Below are 18,600 nucleotides of genomic sequence, written 5' to 3' on the forward strand. Positions count from 1 at the left end.
AAGAAGTGAAAGATTTGTACACTGAAAATTATGAAACATTGCTGAGAGAAATTAAAGTAGATCTAAGTAAGTGGAAAACTATCCCATGTTCATCAATTGAAAGACTCAATATTTTTAGCATGGCAAATCTCCCCTAAATTGTTGTATAGATTCAGTTCAATCCCCATCAAAATCCCAGTAGGCTTTGTGAAATTGATTAGCTGATCCTAAAATTTATATGGAAATTCAACATCATTGGTCATTGGGGAAATATAAATTAAAACCACAGGATAATCCTACACATTCACAAGAATGGCTGCAATTAAAAAGATGGACCTTCCCAAGTTTGGGTGAACATACAGAGAAACCTGATCCCTCATGCATTGCTGATGGAAATATAGAACAGAAACTGTTGGCAAATAGTCTGGCAGTTTCTTAAAACTAAAAGTTACCATATAACCCAGGAACTGTACTACTAGATGTTTATCCAGAAGACGTGTACAAGAATGTTTATAGCAGCATTGTACATAATAGACAAAAACTGGAAACTATTCAAATGTTTATCAGTTGGTGAATGGATAAAGAAAATGTGGTATATCCATATAACAGAATACTACTCAGTAATAAAAAAGTGATTGTTTGGCCCTTGCTTCTTCCTGTTCTCTTATAAACTGGAATCTCCTTAGTTAAAAGCAAGCTAAGAGGGGCGCCTGGGTGGCGCAGTCGGTTAAGCATCCGACTTCAGCCAGGTCACGATCTCGCGGTCCGTGGGTTCGAGCCCCGCGTCAGGCTCTGGGCTGATGGCTCAGAGCCTGGAGCCTGTTTCCGATTCTGTGTCTCCCTCTCTCTCTGCCCCTCCCCCGTTCATGCTGTCTCTCTCTGTCCCAAAAATAAATAAATGTTGAAAAAAAAAATTAAAAAAAATAAAAATAAAAAAAAGCAAGCTAAGAAAGTGATGTACTGGCTTCTAGGAGGATCCTTAATATGGAAAATTCCGCAAACACAGAAAGGATTTTCAATTGCTATTGTTGGGTGTCATAAAACATGACAAATATCCACTGATATTCTCTTTTCAGGACCACAAATTTCTGGGGTCACAAACTTGGGACTTTGACCCAGGGCATTGAAATTTTTTAAGGCTCAAGGAAATGGATAGGAGAAAGAAATACATCAATGTCCAGAGCAGGCAATGCTTTGTATGTAGATCTGCTGTCTTCCCCAAACACACAAAAGCAAGCTTTGTGCACTAGCCAGAGCAGCAAAATTTCTAGGCATGGCCCTGCCACTTCCCTTTCTACTCCAGCTTCCTGAACCCCCTTGCTATCACTCACCAGCATTCTGAGCTCCTAAAGTTAGGCCCTCCAACCTGTCCTGCTCCTCACTTTATTGTCCTTAAGCTTTACTCTTGTTTCTCTGGCTCAAAAGCCACTTCTTATCGATATTATCCAAATTCTTTAATTTTCAGAAGCTCCATACTCTGGATACAACTTGTGATGGATGGCCTGTGACATATCTGACCTATATTTCCCTGAATTCCCTTTCTTGTCTGTTTTCTATTAGGGTGGGCCATAGGGAAGATTCTCAGAGATTTGGAGAGCAGAAGGGAAGCAGCCATTTTGTGACTCACACACACAGTGTGCCGATTCACCTCATCGGCACGAAGCAGCAACTAAGCCTGTAGCTTCTCTTCTACAGGCTGGATCCTGGATCCTCCCTTCAGCTCCTCCAACTCTGGAGCCAGGTGTTTGCATTCAGCTCTATGACACAGGGTCCTAGCTTCTACAGAGTAGCCTTGACACCAAGGTCAGAGGTCACAAGAACAGACACAAACTTCAGTCTATCCTTGTGGAATTCTCTCACGCTTGTGGTTTCCAGCTTTCTCTCGATCTCCCTACTTGACATCCGTTATCACTTCCTGACTGCATGCACCATGGACTTCAAGCTCCAACACTGGACATGGAGACAACAGCTCATAGAGACTGCTTAACCACCTCACACGATTGTGTAAGACTAATTACCTGTAACCATAGACAGACAAGATAGATCTCCTAGTGGTTCTGTTTCTCTGTCAGGAACACCCTTGTCCCTATCTCCCTAGCTTTACCCTCCACGGGCCTCCTCTTCTTTCAATACCCAGTTCTTCTATCAATTCCCCAGCCCCATGGCTAGAAGTGACACCTCCCTATATACATACATACACACACACACACACACACACACACACACAGAGCTGTGCAGCCCGAGCAGGCTGTTTGGAATCCCTAGAGCACCTGGCTCATTTTGCCTTTCATCTTAGGTATTTCTGCCCACGTCATTTTCCCTTTACTAATGACTAGACTGTGCATCCTTCAAAGGCAGAGACCACGTGTCATACATTTTTAGGTCTCCTAAAGTATTTTCTACTGGCCTAACAATGAGCTGAAACTGGACTGAAAACTCCAGGGGGAGAAGAGATGGTTGGTAGGGAGATGAAGAGCTTCAAAATAAACCACTTGTTTTACCACCTGCCTGCCTGGTGAGCTCATGTCCACATGGCAGCCTTAGGACGCCTCTTCTCTCCAGCAAAGAGCCAGGGATGTTGGTTTTACAGCAAGAAAACACAGAAAGGAAAGAATATAAGAAAGCGTATACCCAAGAGATTATTTACTAGTTCGTGCAATTTTATGTGTAATAATGCCTATCAATGAGAAGGGGGAAAATCATCTTTAAAAAAACCCTTTTTTTTTTGTTACCAAGGCTCTTTTATAGGAGCTCCAAATAATATAATGAGTAGAGCTATTATCCCAACTACAGTTTGCAAAGGTTGTAATATAGATCACAGACCATTTTCAGTATGTAAAAAAGTCTAACAGAAATGGCTTGGCTAAAGAAAAAATAAAAGCTTTCCACTGCTAACAAGTTGCAATTCTTCCATCTTACCTGGGACTATTTGAGTGCAGGGTGGTAATATATATTATTCTAAGCTCATTATGAATTATATGTGTTCTTTGGTTACTTTAAAATTGAAGAAATTACTTGATGACTTGTTAATAAATACACATCATTTGTTAGGGAAAAAATGTTTTAAAACAAAAATCCCTGTTAATAAAAATAAGGAGAATCTGAAAGGGTAAAGAGGTTGAGAACCATAAAACTGGATATTTATATTAGAATAGATATTAGAAACTGAGCCTTCAAAATATTAAGCATTTATTCCCTTTTTTTAAATTTACATCTAAATTAGCAAATAGTGCAACAATGATTTCAGAAGTAGATTCATTAATGTCCCTTACCCATTTAGCCCATCCCCCCTCCCCCAACCCCTCCAGTAACCCTCTGTTTGCCATATTTAAGAGTCTCTTATGTTTTGTTCCCCTCCCTGTTTTTATATTATTTTTGCTTCCCTTCTCTTGTGTTCATCTGTGCTGTGTCTTAAAGTCCTCATATGAGTGAAGTCATATATTTGTCTTTCTCTAATTTCACTTAGCATAATACCCTCTAGTTCTATCCACATAGTTGCAAATGGCAAGATTTCATTCTTTTTGATTGCCGAGTAATACTCCATTGTATATATATACCACATCTTTATCCATTCATCCTTCGATGGACATTTGGGCTCTTTCCATACTTTGGCTATTGTTGTTAGTGCTGCTATAAACATTTGGGCGCATGTGCCCCTTCAAAACAGCATACCTGTAATCCTTGGATAAATACCTAGTAGTGCAATTGCTGGGTTGTAGGGTAGTTCTATTTTTAGTTTTTTGAGGAACCTCCATACTGTTTTCCAGAGTGGCTGCACCAGTTTGCATTCCCACCAGCAGGGCAAAGAGAGCCTCTCTCCCCGCATCCTTGCCAACATCTGTTGTTGCCTGAGTTGTTAATGTTATCCATTCTGACAGGTGTGAGGTGGTAGCTCATTGTGGTTTTGATTTGTATTTACCTGATGATGAGTGATGTGGAGCATTTTTTCATGTGTCAGCTGGCCACCTGGATGTCTTCTTTGGAGAAGTGTCCATGTCTTTTGCCCATTTCTTCACTGGATTGTTTTTCGAGTGTTGAATTTGATAAGTTCTTTATAGATTTTTGGATACTAACCCTTTATCTGATGTCATTTGCAAATATCTTCTCCCATTCAGTTGGTTGCCTTTTAGTCTTGCTGATCGTTTCCTTCGCTGTGCAGAAGCTTTTTATTTTGATGAAGTTCCAATAGTTCATTTTTGCTTTTGTTTCTCTTGCCTCCAGAGATGTGTTGAGTAAGAAGTTGCTGTGGCCAAGATCAAAGAGGTTTTTGCCTGCTTTCTCCTTGAGGATTTTGATGGCTTCCTGTCTTACATTGAGGTCTTTCATCCATTTTGAGTTTATTTTTGTGTCTGGTGTAAGAAAGTGGTCCAGGTTCATTCTTCCGTATGTCGCTGTCCAGTTTTCCCAGCACCACTTGCTGAAGAGACTGTGTTTATTCCATTGGATATGCTTTCCTGCTTTGTCAAAGATTAGTTCGCCATATGTTTGTGGGTCCATTTCTGGGTTCTCTGTTCAGTTCCATTGATCTAAGTGTTTTTGTGCCAGTACCATACTGTCTTGATGATTACAGCTTTGTGATACAGCTTGAAGTCCAGGATTGTGATGCCTCCTGCTTTGGTTTTCTTTTTCAAGATTGCTTTGGCTATTCAGGGTCTTTTCTGGTTCCATACAAATTTTAGGATTGTTTGTTCTAACTCTGTGAAGAATTCTGGTATTATTTTGATAGGTATTGCATTAAATATGTAGATTGTTTTGGGTACTATTGACATTTTAACAATATTTGTTCTTCCTATCCAGGAGCATGGAATATTTTTCCATTTTTTTTGTGTGTCTTCTTCAATTTCTTTCATAAGCTTTCTACAGTTTTCAGTGTATAGATTTTTCACCTCTTTGGTTAGATGTATTCCCGGGTATTTCATGGTTTTTGGAGTACTCCCTTCTTGTTGATGGGATCTTCCTGTAGACTATGAAAATGGTGGCATCAGATTTTCTACTTAATAACAGTGACTTGGGTAATTACAGTGATATAATTCAATGAGTTAAGGGAGAACAGTCTCAACAAAGAGGGAATAAAACAGAGGAAATGGCTCCTGAGAGTACCCCAGGTTTATACTATCAATTTCAATTTTCCTTCAAAACATTTCAAATCAAAAGAAAAATGAATCACTTTTACCTTACTTGAAAAACTACAGAAAATTAAGCTTTTATTTTGTAATTTTCCATTTGCTTTACTGGAAGATTTTTTATTTGGCTTTTTTTGTGTTAGTTATATAGTCTATTGATTAATTCAACCCAATGCCAAGGAAGTAGGAATTGAGATGCTGGCAGATGTTGCTGCTTCTAGCAGATAGAATATATAAGAGAAGAGCCAGCCAGTTTCCATATTGTGGTTTCAATTAGAGCTTAGAATGAATAAACTCATCCAAGGAAATTCAGGATTCCACTGGCCCTGAGGAAATTCATAAGATGAATCACTTCTGTTTTATTCCCAAATAAACATAGATTTTCAAGTTCAAGCAGAGGTCAAATAAGCACGATTTCTCACTAAGCAAGCTTCTTTGTCAACATCTCCCTTCCAGGTAGGGGCCTCAAAGTAATGCAGCGCAGATACTGAGAGTTGGCCATTTTTTTTATTTATTTATTTATTTATTTATTTTTAATGTTTATTTATTTTGGGGACAGAGAGAGACAGAGCATGAATGGGGGAGGGGCAGAGAGAGAGGGAGACACAGAATCGGAAGCAGGCTCCAGGCTCTGAGCCATCAGCCCAGAGCCTGACGCGGGGCTCGAACTCACGGACCGCGAGATCGTGACCGGAGCTGAAGTCGGACACTTAACCGACTGAGCCACCCAGGTGCCCCTAGAGAGTTGGCCATTTTAGTCAGATGGAAGCCTGGGTATGAAAGGTCAGGCTAGCTGGGTAGATAGAAAGGTGGAGAGAGTATTACTATTGTGTGTGGTGGGTCACGGAGGCTCCAGTCATACTTAGTATTTTGATTTCGCAATCAAAGGAAAACTAAGTAAGGTGTAATAATTTATTACAAAAGTTTTCAAATATATACACAAGTAGACCAAATTATCCAGACGTACCCATCACCCAACTTCTACAATCAGCAATTCAAGGCCAGCCTTGTCTCATTTATGCCCCATCCATTTCCATGGCCTGCATAATTTTGATGCAAATCTCTGATGTTATAACATTTTATTCGTATGTATTTCCATATCTCTAAAAAACAAAATACAATACCATTAACTCAACTAAAAATCTAACAATATTCCTTAATATCTTCAAGTGTCCAGTTTGTATTTATATTTCCCTGGAGTGTCTTATGCATGTTTTTAAGAACATGAGCTTTACTTGGAAGGTTAATTGACTCAGGTTTATGTTCTTGATTTCCTAATAAATTATAAACTGTTTGAGCAGAGGGGCTGTGTTTTGTTTATGCTTGCCTTTGAGTGTTTTGCCCAGACTTATGCCCAGATTTTACACAAAAGGTAATTAAGTACATGTATAATAAAAGAGCTTTTTATGACTCTTCATGTAATTACATTCACAAATCAGAAAAAAAATTACCACATTACCTGTCCAGATTTTTGCTACAGAAAACAGAAACAATATAGATGCTCAATTTCTGCAATTAAGTTGGAATGAAATGTCATATGTAGCATAATTAGGCAATTGCAAATCTGTAACATTGGCTACTTAAACTCTCTCTTGATAGCTGTCATAATTTCTGACAACTTGAGAGATGGATTTTCAGAGAGTGACCCATTCTGTTGGTTTTGGCACAATATCCATGGGGACCAAAGAAATAGAACACCTCTGATAGGAGAAAAATGTGTTCTATGAATTTTAATGCAAAAAAATTGAAGTTCCGTCTTATATTCAATCAAGGTAAATAATGTTACATATCTCTGCACAGGATGTTCCCTCTCATACCATCTCCCCACCTGTTTCCCTCTCTCACTTTCCTCTGGTTCTTTTTAAAGTGCACAAATGAGATAGAGGACTTTATAGGGAAAAAAATGGAAGCATATGTATCCATAGGCATATGACCCTAATATGAAAAAAGAAAGCTATGTACATCAAAATGCTAAGAGCTGCATTATTTTATAATAGCAAAAATTAAAAATAATCTGCATCTAAGACTAGAAGCATGGTTATATAAATTATATTCCAACCATTTACTGGGAATAGCTAAGGAATAATTATGCAATTTTTAAAGTTAGAATTATAAAGACCAGGTAGCGACATAGAAAATGCTTAAGATATGTTACGTAAAAACAATCAGGGTTGAAATTTTATGGACACTATGGTTTTAACTATGTAAAAAGTGTACCTATAAATATAAGACGGAAGGAAATAAAATAATAAGAGTGTTTATGTTAGTGTGGTTGAATTATACACGATTTTTTTTTTTTTTTTTTTTAAGAGAGAAGCACACAGGGAATCCCAAGCAGGCTCTGCCCTGGCAGCATGGAGCCTAACACAGGGCTCGATCTCACCAACCAGGAGATCGTGACCTGAGCTGAAATTGAGAATCAGATGCTTAACCAACTGAGCCACCAGGCACCCCATACAAGTTTTTCAAAATATTATTCATCTGGCCTTTAGAATATGTTGGATAAATACCAATTTATGTTGTTTTTCTGCTCCTTCTACCTAACACTTTAAAAAATTGTATGAGGGGCGCCTGGGTGGCGCAGTCGGTTAAGCTTCCGACTTCAGCCAGGTCACGATCTCGCGGTCCGTGAGTTCGAGCCCCGCGTCAGGCTCTGGGCTGATGGCTCAGAGCCTGGAGCCTGTTTCCGATTCTGTGTCTCCCTCTCTCTCTGCCCCTCCCCCGTTCATGCTCTGTCTCTCTCTGTCCCAAAAATAAATAAACGTTGAAAAAAAAATAAAATAAAAAATTGTATGATTGTAGAGGCAATCTCTGCCCCTCCCCCACTCAAGCTCGCGCGCGCGCGCGCGCTCTCTCTCTCTCTCCCTCTCCTCTCTCAAAATAAATACACTTTAAAAATTGTATAATTATAGGGGCGCCTGGGTGGCGCAGTCGGTTAAGCGTCCGACTTCAGCCAGGTCACGATCTCGTGGTCCGCGAGTTCGAGCCCCGCGTCGGGCTCTGGGCTGATGGCTCAGAGCCTGGAGCCTGTTTCCCATTCTGTGTCTCCCTCTCTCTCTGCCCCTCCCCCGTTCATGCTCTGTCTCTCTCTGTCGCAAAAATAAATAAACGTTGAAAAAAAAAAGAAAATTTAAAAATTGTATAATTATAAATTAAAACTTCTTAAAGCTGAAAATAATAAAACTTTGGTTAATGGCATTAAATTTAGATGTTTTCTTTTCAAAGTCTGCATTCAGCTTATATATAAAAAATAATACATTTTTAGTTTTATATATAAAACTTTTACATAGTAGGGGCGCCTGGGTGGCTCAGTCGGTTGAGCGTCCGACTTCAGCTCAGGTCACGATCTCGTGGTCCATGAGTTGGAGCCCCACATCGGGCCCTGGGCTGATGGCTCAGAGCCTGGAGCCTGCTTCTGATTCTGTGTCTCCCTCTCTCTCTGCCCCTCCCCCGTTCATGCTCTGTCTCTGTCTCAAAAATAAATAAACGTGAAAAAAAAAATTAAAAACAAAAAAACAAAAAAACCCCCAAAACTTTTACATAGTAAAGGAATAAGATTAACTTTTAAAAATGATGAAATAGGTGTGCCTGGCTGGCTCCATTGAAAGAGTGTGCAACACTTGATCTCAGGGTCATGAGTTTGAGTCCCACATTGGGTGTCAAGATTACTTAAATAAGCTTTTAAAGATATGATAAAATAAAATCATTTTCTTTTTTTTTTTTTTAAAATAAGATCTACACCCAATGTAGGGCTTGAACTCACCACCCTGATATCAAAAACCACATGCTCTACTCTGAGCCTTCCATGCACCCCTGTTTTATTTCTTTATTAGATTTTACCTCTCCTGTTACTTAAATAGTAAATACTATAATGTATTTAATAACACAGCACCTAGCAGGGATCCTTACACATTTAAGCCCTTGTCAGATATTAGCTGTATAGATTTGAAATCATTCAATTTTTTGTTCATTCAACAAATGTTTATTGAAGAACTACTTTACCCAATGAGTATTTTTGCTGATGTAGAAAGGCCAAATGATTTTTCAAGCTATGAAATATACGTAAGACTATAAGAAATGTAAGTGAACAGCCTAACAAATTGTAAAATAAAGGTATCCACCTTCCCACTCAGGTCAAGAAACAGAACATCAGCACCCAGAATGCCAACACTGCCAGCCTCATCCTAACCCCTGCCTGCAACCCAGTGGTCACTGGGACAGAGGCAGATGTGTGGGGACACTCAGGATGCTCTAAGGCCCCTGATGTATAGGCCCTTCCAAGGCAGTGGGCGTTTGTTCTTTTTTTTTTTTTTTTCAACGTTTTTATTTATTTTTGGGACAGAGAGAGACAGAGCATGAATGGGGGAGGGTCAGAGAGAGAGGGAGACACAGAATCGGAAACAGGCTCCAGGCTCTGAGGCATCAGCCCAGAGCCCGACGCGGGGCTCGAACTCACAGACCGCGAGTTCGTGACCTGGCTGAAGTCGGACGCTTAACCGACTGCGCCACCCAGGCGCCCCGTTTGTTCTTTTTAAATTTGCAAAAATAGGGGCACCTGGGTGGCTCAGTTGGTTAGCGTTCGACTCTTGGTTTCAATTCAGGTCATGTGAGTTCCAGCCCTGTGCTTCAAGCCTGTGTCGGGCTCTGTGCTGACAGTGTGGAGCCTGCTTCGGATTCTCCCTCTCTCTCTGCCCCTCTCCCAATTGCACTGTCTCTCTCAAAATACATAAACTTAACAAAAATTTGCAAAAGTAAATATTTCCTACATATGATTAAGATTTCTTTGTACTTTCATAAATAATCTTGTATTCATAACTTCACCTATTTTTCTTAAATAGGGTCCCTCCAAATTGTAAAAGCCTCAGGACTCACAAAATCTGGATCTGCCCCTAGGCAGAGCAATCCTGACTATTAGACGTTCTTTGCTTCCAGATGGATCACACAATGTGACACCATCCATTTCCCAATTAGAAATGTTCCACATGTTTCTGAGGGAGCCACTTAGAAGAATTGACTGGCCTTTCATGAGAACATGGTAAATGGTTTGGGTTTGGGTTTCACAGCAGTGGACCTCCAGACCTGGCTTCCTCTTCTTGAGAGACAGTAACACAAGTCGAGGGAGCAAGGCTGGTGAATTAATCACCTAACTAGTCCCTCCACTGTGGAGTCGCAAACAGAAGCCTAGCTTGTTAGGCACACAGAATATTTACAACAAATCTGAAGAGTTTGCCAACACTGAAAAATCAAGACATTTCACGTGAAAAATCAAGAGATTTCAGACCGATGGCTTTCTGACTTCTTTTAAGCAATTGGAAGACATGACCCTTCTGAGCCCACATTCCCCCTTGGCACTGGCTGGGTGGAGCCAAGGGACAGCTTCTTTCTGAAGCCAACCTCTTCCCTGAAACCCTGCTGCTTCACTTAAAAGATATTCTCGGGGCACCTGGGTGGCTCAGTTGGTTGAGCATCCGACTTCGGCTCAGGTCATGATCTCGCGGTCCGTGCATTCAAGCCCCGCGTCGGGCTCTGTGCTGACAGCTCAGAGCCTGGAGCTTGTTTCAGATTCTGTGTCTCCCTCTCTCTGACCCTCCCCTGTTCATGCTCTGTCTCGCTCTGTCTCAAAAATAAATAAACGTTAAAAAAAAATATTCTGAGTGCTTGGTCCCTGGAGGCGTTTGTGAACCCTGATCTATTACCTTGCATTAGTACAAATTAAATTTAAAGGTAACAAAGAGTAGGTTCCCCCAAGATATTCCAAGATGAGTTTCTGGTACCCATATTTCCTCAGCACTTTACAAAGGTGCTAATAAGGTATCCCCCCAAATGGAGTTAAACTATCTAACGATATACAACATGAATAAAATCAGAAATGTGCAAAGGTTCATCTCAAATGAAATAACTTCCCAATCAGAAGCAGTGAGAAGCAGCTAAACATAACTATAGATCTGTGGTTCTTGAATTTGAGGATGCATCAAAATCTCACCTGGAGACCTTGTTAAAACAGATTTCTGGGTCCCATCCCAGCGTTTCTGATTCATTAGGTGTAGGTGGAGTGGGGCTGGGAATTTGCATTTCTAAGAAGTTCTGAGGTTTTGCCCAGGCTGCTGGTGCAGGAACGCTTTTTGAGAACCATTGCCACCTGTTAGTCAAAATGCTGTCTGTCCGCTGGTTAGAGGCCTGGGAGCTGGTTAGGAATGGAGAATCTCAGACCCTTTCCAGACCAATGGAATCAGGAGCAGGTGGTTTGTAGGAACATTACATTGTTTAAAATGTTTTATTTATTTTTGAGAGAGAGAGAGAGAGAGAGTGAGGGAGGGACAGAGAGAGAGGGGGTCATAAGACCCCAAGTGGGCTATGCTCTGAGAGCAGCAAGCCTGATGCAGAGCTCCAACTCACAGACTGTGGGAGATCATGACCTGAGCCTGAACTAAGGTCAGATGCTCAACCCACTGAGCCACCCAGGCACCCCAGAAGGTTACATTTTGAGACACACTGAGCTAACTGTTCAAAAACACTCGTGGGAAAAATCACCTGGATGTTTGTTAAATATACAGAACACCAGACCTTTCTCTTAGAAATTCTTACTCAGAGATCTATTTTTGTTAAGTACTCCAGGTGATTCCTATCATTAGGAAAGCTTAGGATGAATAGGTCAATGGTGACTTAATAAATCTAAAGGAAGAACATGTTAGTAAAATGGGGGTGACCAAGTGAAACGTCGAAAAGTAGGAAATTCCCAGAAGAGAAAACTGGTAGCATGATTTCAACTGTTTGAGGCTCTTTAGCCGCTGGTGTGCATTTCTTTTGTGGGGAGAGACGCATCAAACTGTTAGATCGTACAAAATGCACCAGATTCCTTTCATCTGGGTCCCTGCCTATCAAGAACACTTGTCATTATAATGTGGCTTCCCTGTGCTTTTCACACCAGGAGAAACACAGCAGTCAAATCAATCTGAGTATTCTGATTTGACTCACAGGTACACCTTTCACTGTGAATCAAGAACTCATCATTAAGGTGTTGATACATTTTTCTGTGTGTTCTTCTTAGAGCTGTTGGATCTCTGAGAAATCAAACCACTTAAACAGAATCAAATTTCTGGGCATGTGTGTATGTTATTCTGATTGAACAAAGGGCAAATTCTTTTGCCCATAAAGTTTTCTTATGTAGATTCTACTGTATAGTTTTTAACTTCTTTGTACATTCAAGTAAGTCAGATTTTTTGAAAGAATTACATTAGCAAATAAAAGGCTGCAGACAATATAATAAAATCTGTAAAGCAGAGTTGGTGAGAAAATTGCTTTTCAAAAGATTTAAGTATAGTTGACACACATTAGTTTCAGGTGTAGGGCGTAGTGACTGGACGACTTCAGGTGTTATGTTATGCTCACAAGTGTAGCTACCATCTGTCATTATACAATACTGTTACAATATCATTGACTGTATTTCTTATGCTGTGTTTTTTTTCTAAATTTTTTTTTTAACATTTATTTATTTTTGAGACAGAGAGAGACAGAGCATGAACGGGGGAGGGGCAGAGAGAGAGGGAGACACAGAATCGGAAGCAGGCTCCAGGCTCTGAGCCATCAGCCCAGAGCCTGACGCGGGGCTCAAACTCACGGACCACGAGATCGTGACCTGAGCTGAAGTCGGACGCTCAACCGACTGAGCCACCCAGGCGCCCCTATGCTGTGTTTTTGATCGCTGTGACTCGCTTATCCTATAACTGGAAACTTGGATCTCCCACTCCCTTCACCCCATTTTGCCCATCCCCCACTCAATCCTGCAGCCACTAGTTTGTTCTCTGTGGAAATTGTCTTTATTTTTTAAAGTTTATTTATTTCTTTTGAGAGAGAGAGAGAGTGAGTGAGTGTGCACACACAAGCAGAAGAGGGGCAGAGAGAGAGAAAGAGAGAGAGAGAGAGAGAGAGAGAGAGAGAGAGAGAGAGAGAGAGAGAGAGAGAGAATCCCAAGCAGGCTCTGTGCTGTCAGTGCAGAGCCCAATGCAGGGTTTAAAAACAAACTGTTAGATCATGACCTGAGCCGAAATCAAGAGTCAGATGCTTAACTGACTGAGCCACCCAGGTGCCCCTGGAAATTGTTTGAAATTAACAAATTCTTTCAGTTTTTGTAATGAAATATTGGCCTTCAGGAGTCATATCTTTTCTCTTAATCTGTCTCCACAATTGTCCACAAGAAAGGCAAAATTTTACCCTTCTGCTTAAAAGACATAAATGATCACTGAATCTACCTGCTAAGTAAGTTTTCCCAAATACCAGAGATGTCCGAAGTCTTTTTGTGAAGTACAAATCTCTGAAAGACCACATTGCCTGCCCCCTATCCATCTACGCCCCACTCCCATCGTTTATTAACAAATTCCTCACCGATGTTGAGCTATGGTATTTCTCTTAAGGTTTCAAGAGAATGATCTTGTTCTGGAAATGAGACCACCAGAAGATCAGCTTGTCTGGAGGGTGTTTGAATGTTAACCCCCATTCTGAAAGAACGGTTTTTATCTCCAAGGTTCTAACTCCACCGTAAGTTGCACTGAATTTTCTAGTAGGATGGCTTGGCAAGTAGCACACCTGTGACTCTCTGGTCACACATGGGGGCCACAGTACCATTAAGTACTCCAGGTGAAGATCTGAAAGAACGAGGAGATATTTGGCCAAGGAGGGAACATTCTCAGAAAATGTGAAGAGGGGAATACAAGTTTGGATGAGTAAAGTTGCCTTTCCCTCTGCCTTGCTACTTCAGGAGATAGCATTATACAAGAAAGCAGAGGATTTGGGAATGAAAAGTCCTGGTTTCAGTTTTGGTCCCAACAGGTGTGGGAAGTATGATTGTGTGCAAGTTATTCTCACAATCTCAGCTCCCTCAAATTTCTATGAGGATAATATAGGTGATTCCTCCCTTAGTGATAAAATATCAGCACATCATAAAATGCCTTATAAATGTGAGTTGTTATTGCGGGCACCGTAACAATACCTTCAAATGTAGGTGTTTTTAGCTTAATTTTTAAGTAATTCATTATTAGTCTCTGACCAAGCAATTTACTTCTAGGGATTTATCCTAACAGATATAATTGTGTATGTGCAAAATGAAATATTGTCTGGTTATTCACTGCACTTTTTGGTCATAGCAAGGCTTTGAAAACAACCTAGATGTCCACCAGTAAATGTCTGGTTGAATAAGTCATGTCCATTTAGTGGGACAAATGGAACAAATGGAAAAACCGTGTAGCTCTGAAACAGACTAAGGAAACTCCCTGTATATTGTTATGGAAGCATCTCTAAGACACATGGTTAAATAACAAAAGCAAAGTGCAGAATTTGATCTTTACTGTAGATGGTAGGAAATTAGACCACAGAGTTGTATTTGGTTTTGAGTGCATGGAGAAACACTGGAAGGATACACAACAAACAATTAATAGCGTCTCAAGGTTGCCAGGGGTGTGGGGGCTGTGGATAGGAGGGAGATCTTCCCTGTATACCTTTTAAAATACATTTTTAGGGGCGCCTGGGTGGCGCAGTCGGTTAAGCGTCCGACTTCAGCCAGGTCACGATCTCGCGGTCCGCGAGTTCGAGCCCTGCGTCGGGCTCTGGGCTGATGGCTCGGAGCCTGGAGCCTGTTTCCGATTCTGTGTCTCCCTCTCTCTCTGCCCCTCCCCCGTTCATGCTCTGTCTCTCTCTGTCCCAAAAAATAAACGTTCAAAAAAAAAAATTTTAAATACATTTTTAGGTTTTGAACCATGGGCATGTGTTACCTATTACTTATCTGAGAAGAGACTAATGGCACTTACATGGCCAAGGAACTAAAGACCTATGACCCGTCTTGCATATAGATCTTCAATAATTGCTTGATGTATTGTATTAATGTGGAATGACTCCAGGGTTAGGGTGTGTGGTGGGTCTGGCTACAGAGGAGTAAGGAAGGTTGAGGGCAAGTGTTACTCATTGTGGATGGGGTAGACTACTTAGAATGACACATCAAAAATGGAAGCTCTAAGTGGGGCCAGATGGTCAATAGGAGAACAGAGTTAGGTGGGATGCCAGTCTGAATTGTGATTAGCATGACACCTGCTTTCAGTAATGGGGGAAAAACCACAATGCCTGATGACATAGGTAGTAATGATAAAGGAGTAACAATAACCGAGAAGAGAGAGAAGTCCCAAGTTATCTTTTGTTGCTGTTGTTAGTGTTTTTGTTTTTGGTGAGGAGGTGGTGGATTTGGAGAACTATTTCTAATCTAAACGAAGGGTTCAGCACAAAGCTAATGAGGGGTGGTATGTACAAAGAATGATGTTAGCCGTCTTAGGAGGGAGGGAGTTACACCAAGGCTGTGACTTGGGAGGTTTAAGGGGAGAATGTTCACACTGCACTTGCAACTCGCTGTAGGAGTCTGAGCCAGTTAGAGGCACAGGGCATTCTGATTCCCATCATCCAGCACATGGGAGACAAATGTCAGGGCGACAGGGTAATCATTGGTATCAGCTAGGATCTGCTAATGATCCAGGCACTCCCCGGTCCAGAAGGAACCTAGGGTTCTTCATGGGGGGTGGGGGCGGATAGGCAAGACTGTTCCTAGTCGGATAGGCAAAGCCTGCGACTTTGAGAGCTGTGGAGCGTGGCCGAGCCTCCTGGGATGCCCTATACTTAGAGTCTGGTGGGGTAGAACCACTACCCCAAGGCTGCAGCTCCCTGGGGCCAGCCCTCAGGGAGCAGTGTGTCATTAGCAGGAAGGCACTAATGACCCAAGGCTCCCTGCTCTGGGCTTGGAGGACAGCATTTGGGGACATCCATCTCCTTCCCTCTCACCACACAGTTTAAATCACATTTTCCTCTTTCTGGGTGTCTTGAAGCTTGGTGTGAAAATCTAGGAGTGCTTTTGGAGATCCCCTGATGAAAGGTGCAACAGAAGTGCAAGGTATTACTATCAACACTGTAAATATTTTAACCACAAGTGTCACGTGTACACAGAACATAGATGTACATTTCAACTTCTAATATTCCTAAGAGAACTATTTGAAGGTTAAGAACGGCAAGCGTGCAAGGGTGAGAAGAGAAGCCAGTCGTGGAGGAAAAACAGTGAGTTCAGCCAAGGAAGAGACCCCCCTACTCGGCCGCCCTACGGAAGTGGTAACACCCACTCACACAGAGGCTGAAACCAGACAACGTAGGCCCCCGCCCCCCCCACCCCCGCGCCATCTACACACACGTGTCACAACGTATGTAAAAGATGGAGCTAGTCCAGCCCGTCCTTTGTGCAGGAAACGTGCTGTTTCTGGGCGTGCTGCTGTCCCATTAACATGCGGGCTCTAGGACATGCAAGCCTGGCAGCCCACTGTCACAGAGGGAGAGGACCATGGAGGCTTCCTCAGATGGCACCATAGTCTGCCTGTGGTTGACAGGTGCCTGGGTGACACTGAAGCAGACCAGAGCCGGGGGGGAGGGAGTGAAGAGAGGGGACGGAGTGATGCGTGTCCAGGTAGAGGTTTTCACCACCCCAAGACCCGGGAATTTTGCTGACAAGGATAACCAGCTGAGCTGGATTTAGAGCAGTTCCTTAATTGCTCTGGAGCAGTAACAGCAGTTAAAAATTAATACTAACTATCAGTTGCGTGTAAATGATGTTCTAGGCACAGTGCTGAAGGCCACCTCTACATTTTCTCATTTAATCTCCAAAACAACCCGGTGAGGTAGCACTGCCACCCACCTTGACAGTTGAAGCTCAGAGAGTGTAAATGACTTTGCCAGAGACACTACAGTGAGCCGCGGCGAGAGGAGGGTCTGAATGCAAGAATTTTAACTTCCAAGGCTGTCTAGACTACAATGCTACGTGGCCTTGCCAGTAATTAAAAAGCAGCCATCAGGGCTCTTAACTTTTGTTGTTTTCTTCCTTGTCCTAGACCCGAACACAACGCATCCAGAATGCTACTGTCGGAGATAAAGTAGCCAACTGCTGTCTTCCAGTCATACACCTCTGGTTTTGACCCATGCTTACAAATGGAGGTTATCCAAAAGAAAAGCTACTCTTAAGTCCTGGAGATGTGTACCAAGCTCTGTCTTCTCCACCTGGCCCGTCCAGCTCAGGCATCTGTATCTGGTGCCTGTTTTGGACTCCCTGTCTCTAGTCTCTCTCCTCTCACCAATCTGTACTTCAGACTGTGGACAGAAACAGCTTTGAAAAACATGCCTGTTTAAAAATCTCCAGGGCTCCAGCTGCCTCCAGAATAAAGTCCTTTCCCTGCTGGGCAGCCACTTCCCCAGTCCCTGCCTGCCGCACCCCGGTGCTCCAGCCCAAGCCGGATCGCTCTGTGCCCTGAACGCTGAACGCAATTCCATGCCTTACTGTTATTATTAGCCCTTGCTAGTCCCTCTCCCTGCAATGGCCTTATCTTACCTTCTTTCTCCGCTGGCAAGTGGCTGTACTCCAAAGCCCCGTTCAAATGTCACTGCCTCTCCCTCAGCTTCCCAACCCAAAGTAGAATTTATGACGCCACTCACCTGGCCCCCGTGGCACCTAGTGCACAGGTGTATCATGCTATGAATTATGGTGCGTTCTACACAGCTGGATCCTGTTTCCCATTAATTAGGGCAAGGGCGAAAAAAAAAAAAAAACGTTTCTTACCATCTTGGTTTCCAGGCGCTCTGGTGTGTATGGTGGTACACGCTGTCTTTAGGAGGAACAGAGGCAGTCAGGTGCAAAGGAACTCTGTCCACACAGCACCGCAGGAGGCGGTGAATTCCACCAGTATGTGGGTACAACTGGCTTTAAATTCCTTCCATGAACATTATTACCTCTGACCAACACAGCGAGGTAACAAGGAAACCGAGAGCTTGATCTTATTCCACTGGAAGAGACGAAAGGGGGCAAATAGCAACCCCAAATTTCTACCAGAGCGCCTTTGCTTTTCCCGCTTTTAGAGTTTTGTTTGTTTTAGTTTTGTAGCCTCTGCTGTGAAAAATATCGTTTTCAAAAAGCGCTGGTTGAGATGGCCTTCTCCTTTTTTACCCCATGCTAAAATACCTGCAGGAACGTCTTCCCAATGGGTGTTCCAGGCTCTATTCTTCTCTTCCTCCATCCACTGGCATATTGCTGCCAGATGAAATTTTTAAAAATACTATTTGAATTATAAAAAGTTCCTATGTAACATGTTAGATATGAAGCATAATTGTTTGATAAATATAACCAACCAACCATCAGCCCTACGAGAACACTAGCGGTCGCTGGCATCCACCTCTATATGCCTCACCCATCTCAACCCCTGGCCCAATACCTAATACTTTAAATACCCTATCTTTAACTTTATGATTCCAAGATTCATCCCTGTGGATATTCTTACCCTGTTTATTTTGTTGTTACATAGTATTCCACTGTGTGGCATACCAGGGTTACTTAGCCCTTCTCCTGCCAACCAACTGGGATTGCTTCCAGTGTTATGGGTAATGTGGCCATGAACATTCTTGGTGCACAAGTGCATTTGTGCATTTCTAGAAG

The sequence above is a fragment of the Puma concolor genome, chromosome C2 (genome assembly GCF_028749965.1).
Source record: "Puma concolor isolate L17-30 chromosome C2, mPumCon1.1.hap2, whole genome shotgun sequence".
NCBI classification, from domain to species: Eukaryota; Metazoa; Chordata; class Mammalia; order Carnivora; family Felidae; genus Puma; species Puma concolor.